The sequence below is a fragment of the Galeopterus variegatus genome, unplaced genomic scaffold (assembly GCF_000696425.1).
Source record: "Galeopterus variegatus unplaced genomic scaffold, G_variegatus-3.0.2 Scaffold6355, whole genome shotgun sequence".
In the NCBI taxonomy this organism is placed as follows: Eukaryota; Metazoa; Chordata; class Mammalia; order Dermoptera; family Cynocephalidae; genus Galeopterus; species Galeopterus variegatus.
This window is the reverse complement of record NW_007732466.1, coordinates 73,049-78,208: the sequence shown is the minus strand read 5'-3', so window position 1 is coordinate 78,208 and position 5,160 is coordinate 73,049. Positions and strand designations below refer to the sequence as shown.

Below are 5,160 nucleotides of genomic sequence, written 5' to 3'. Positions count from 1 at the left end.
GTCAATGTGAATAATTCCTGCAAAAAGAGAAGAGGCCTCTAACCCTCTGGCCTCCTCAGAATATGGTCCAGCATTTCCCAGGCTCTGGGCCACCCAGACTGCTCTGTGGCTGAAACTGGCTGTGCTCAGGGGGGTTTCTGCTCCGAGTACCCCACCTCCTCTACTCATTACCATCTGTTCCTATTTTCACTGCTATTTCATGAATCTCAAAGCACAGCCTGGTGTGAAGTGGGGGCAGATCCTGGGTCCCCCTTGGACTTGTGGGCCCAGAACATTCATCACACACACTCACCTTGTAGATGGGAACAGCTGCCCCGGGGCTGGATAGCGGGACTGGCAGGGGCGAGAGAGAGCAGACATTAGGGGACAGGGACGGGGAGGGCCTGGATGGGCAGCCTTTGTCCTTCCTCTTCTCACACATACACCTGACCTGTCACAAAATCTCTGTCCTCCATCTCAGATGGAGTAACCACCAGGGCAAAGCTGAGCTCCACCCAGACCACAAAAGAGGTCAAGGGTAACTCTCCAATCCTGAGAGTCCCAGGTCTGTGGGGACACCCCTGGAAGATGTTTTGTTGCTCACAAGTCAGAGTTGGGTGGTGGGGGTCAGTGTTCTGGGAACAAATTGGGTTCTTACCCCTCACTGTTAGGTGGTCCCTGTCCTCTCCCAAAGCTACCAGGGTAAAAGCCCTATCCCTGGGACAGCTGCAGGCACTTGCTTGTCTCCTCCCCTGCTGATGCCTGTGACCTGTGTCCACAGGGAACATGCTCTGAGCTCCAGGTGTCACATGGAGGTGATGTGCTTCTATCATATGTTTCCGCCCATCCATTTAAGGAGTATTTATTGCGCATCTGTTTCATGTCAGACATTGGGCTGGGCCCTGGGAATCCCACAGAGAACAGAACAGATATGGTCCCTGTGTTTGTGATTTCCCTGTATGGGCATCGTGGAACTACGGAGTTAATGATCATGGAGAGAAGGGCTGTGCAGGAACAGTGTCTGGGGAGTCTGGAGCCTGTGATGGGCTGAGCTAGTCTAAGGATCATAGGGGCTCCCATGAAAGTGTCCTTTTGGCTGAGACCTGAAGACGAGTGGATGTTCCCAGGGAAGGATGAGGGATGTGGAGGCAGGAGCTGCCTGAAGAGGGAGAGGCCTTCAGGTGGGAGATGCCAGGCTGGAAGGAGGAGCGGACACAGCATTTGTGGGGGGCTTGGAGAGCGAGCAGGACTGTGGACTGAGTCGAGGCTGGTGAGGGTAGGACCCTGCTGGGCTATGGGTCATGCTGAGGGGGGTCTGCAGCCCCCGGAGAGGCCCCAGGTTGTGGCGGATGGTGAAGAAAGTGTAGACGGCAGAGGCACCATGCCAGGCTGCATGTTTTATTCAGCACAAATCTGCAGGCATTTCCCATGGCTCCCATGTCATGTTACTGCTCCACCACGTTGCAGCTTCCTGAAGCTCAGTCTTTGTTTCTCCAAGTATGCTTGTTCTTCCCACCTTTTCAATGAGATGCCCAAACTGAGATTTCCAGCAATATGTATTCCTTTGTTTTTGTCTCTAGTAATTTTTGGCATGCTCACCGCTGGGGACAGTGATGTCTGGGGCTGAGCACTGGGTGGAGATCTGTGAGTAGAAGAGGGAGGGATGGGAGGTGAGGTCAGTGTAAGGGGAGCAGAGGGGAAAGATGGACAAGTCGACTTCACTTCTCACTCCCCGGGCCTGGTGTCAGGACAGGGGACCATGGCTCAAGGACACACAGCACCACACCCCTCTCTCATACCTGGGTCAGGTGAGGTGGGAGCGGCTTCCCCTTCTGCTCACCAGCACCTGGTCTTGCCTACTGAGATGGCTTCACTCTCAGTCCCACACTGGGCTGCACCCCACAGAGCCTGTTTTCCTCCTCTTCCTCCTCCCCATTCCTGGGTTTTCTTTCCTGCAACTTCTCCCTGGGCCTCCACTGACTTCCTTGGTAAGTGGCCCCACCTGCGTCCATTCCAGGCAGCTGCCCCTGTTGTCACTGCCCCCGCACAAGCTCTGGTCTCACCAGCCTCTGCCATGTGTTCTGAACCCTGGTGCCTGTGAGGGAAAAAGGTAAGTAGAGATTGACACTGTCCAAGGTGCTGGACTCTCCACACAGCTTGGGAGTGAGGGGCTCTGATGTGTTATCAGGAAAGAGGCCCCCACTAGGGAGCTGCATCTCAGGGGTGCCCAGATCACAGGGTCTCCCTCTCCAGGGTGGGCTGGACCTGTGAACTACAGGCACCCAGCTCAGTGTTGTCGACCAGCTCCTCCAGCTCCGCGTTCGTCTCTGTAGCTGATCCTTTTGCGTTATCCCTGAGCCCGAGACAGAACCCTCCTTACAATGCCCAGATGACCAGAGCCCTGTGTGGAGACCAAATGGGGGGTCCTGTGTCCTCACACAGAGTGTTCAGGAGACAGATTTCATTACCTCCCTTTTCCTAACCCTATAACAAGAACTGAATAGTGGGCAGGATTCCAACTTCTCCACATTCTTGTTAACACTTGTTATTTAACATTTTTTTTTAAAAAAATTATAGCCATAATAGTGGGCATTGTCAAACTAAATAAAAAACTGAGAGAGGCTCTCTGAAAAAATAATGAGTTCATTTGGGAATGGGACGTTGCAATGGGAATGCATGTGTGATAGTAAACTCTGTGTGTATTCTGGGAGGTAAAGGAAGACAAAGATTTTTAAAGAAAAATGGTGGAAGATCACATAATTGCTTTAGGACAATTATCCTTACCCATAGGGATCAATAATGAAAGTGATGCCACTCCAAGGTTAGACAGGCAGTTTCTTGGCAGATATCCTTGAAGAAATATTTTTTTTGGTTATAAAGGGTTTGTGCGCAGTTCTGGTTTTGCAGAGTCCTTTGTAATAGCTCTTGTTATCATCATATGTCCAGAGGAACACCTCCTTCATGGCTTTCCCTGCTCTATTTTTCAGAGTTTTTAATGCAAGTGATTCTATTTTGAATCTGACAACCTTCACAGCATGAAGTCTTACCTTATCGTGATTTTAAAAAAAAGATTAACATTTTAATATGTAGCTTATAAAGTTTAAAATTCTGTGTACGAAATCTTATGTGTATGGAGTTTATATATCCCCATTCTTATGGCTGTGTCACCATACAGATTTGCTTGAAACTAGAATCCTACAAACACTTGGGTTCTTTTTGCTTCATATTAAGTCTTGGAACCTACACACTAATACATTGGTTTTGAAATATGAATTACAAAGAAATAAAACATAATCATGCAGGCATTTTTTAATATAAGAAAATGAGATAAAATGTGCTACTAGATCAACATTTATCTATTCCATAGTTACCTAGCTCTGTTTAACTTCCTACACTGCTTTCATATGGACGCATGCAAAACTAGCATATTAACAATTTTTAAAATAACACCAAAATACAACAGTCTGATAATATTTAGGGATTGGGAATGTAACTAACAGCCTTCGCCTGATGATTATTTCTGCTTTAGCAGAAACCTCAATTAAAACTAAACCTCACAGAAATGTTAATATTATAATTTCTAAGTTTATAGTATCTGCATCAGATGGGACACTTATGATTTAAAAAACAAAACAAAAATGTGTTTGACCCTTAAGAATATATTCTCTGTTCCGAGATTGGCAGAGACGGAAATCTAAGACAAACCAGGTCCCTGCTAAGGAAGCGCTTGCACACTCTCAATCTGTTTAAATAAAGACACCTAAGGGTTTTATAACACATGTAAGATAAGCTATTCACCTTTAACAATCTTTAAAAAAATAACAAATTGAGGGTGTCAGCGACTTCCCTCCTCCCCCAAGTGGCTAAAGTCCGAGAAAAATAAAGTGCCAATGTCTGAAGCATTGTTCATTGTTTCAGAGGCACTAACCCAATTGTTGGTGAAGGGTTAAATATGAAAATAGTCCAGATCTGATTTAAATAATAAATAGAAGGTGGATATTCCAGTATATGTAATTTCTGCCTAGATGGAGGCTGGACCAGAAAACTACTTACTTCCCCACTTATTGCTTTGAAATCTCTGCACTTATTTAAAATTCTGACACAGAACAATTCGGTTTCTACGGTGGAAAAGCATGGTATTTGTGCCACTTTGAAGGTGGAAAAAGAAGGTACACTTTTGATCACTCAGAGGAGAGCTGCTGAGACTCTCTTCTCCACAAAACTCATACATTCACTGGAGACCTCACTATCACATTCATCAAAACAACCCCCCTCTGGTATTGCTGGCAGCTCAGTAGCTGTTGTGAAGATTCTGGGCTGTGCACCTTGAAACAATCCAAACCAGCTTCTTAAGATCTGGTTTGAGACATTCAATAGAAGAATATTTAGCCAGGCATTTAGAAACTAACTACCTCCAGTAAAAGAATTCAGCGTCATTATTCTTGGAATGTTTTCTAACAAGCAGTAGAATTTCCAGGAATTCAACAGATTTCAAAGTTTCTATTTCTAAATTCAGAAGGCACAAAGCTAATACAGATGATTTTGCTTTTGAAGAGACAAGTCGGCAGTCGAAAGCTTTCAGCTGAGCTTCTAGTTTATCAAGGCTCAGTATTTCTTTACTTTCTGAAGTATGACGAAGTACAATAGTATGGTATAAATGCAAAAAGTTCAAGGCAGTAGTAGCGTTCATAATATAATTTTTTAAAATTATTTTTTCCATCGTTTAATGTCTGAAGAAGTACATTTATTTTGAGTAATCTAGATCACATACATTTACATTGACTAATCCGTATTACATCATGAGTGGATGGAATATTGCATTCTTCTTCAACTATCCTAGCAGCCAGAAAAAAACAACAGACTCCAATGCAAGACAAATGTTTAGGTTTCACCTTCATAAGAGCCAAAAAGCTGTCCAAAATATTGACAGAAAAAAAAAAAATTCAGAGAAATATCCAAAAAAGTTGATTAAGCTCCTTAAGTCTTCTACTTCGGCCTTGCTCAGTCTTGGACACTGTTATCGTTCTCCCGGGGGGCCTCGATCAAACTCAGCCCTTATTCTAGAGGTTGGAATCTCTGTTCTTGTTCCAGCGACAGGTTCAACAATCCGAGCAACTGGACCCCTTCACGACCTGCCAAGTACTCTGCCCCCAAATCCCGCATCTCCAGCGAGGGGTGCCC

General features: G+C 45.2%; 1 pseudogene; it reads right to left on the bottom strand.

Moving 5' to 3' along the window:
- Positions 1-2,211: 2,211 nt before the first annotated feature.
- LOC103606176 lies at positions 2,212-5,142 on the bottom strand (annotated as a pseudogene).
- Between the last annotated feature and the right edge of the window lie 18 nt (positions 5,143-5,160).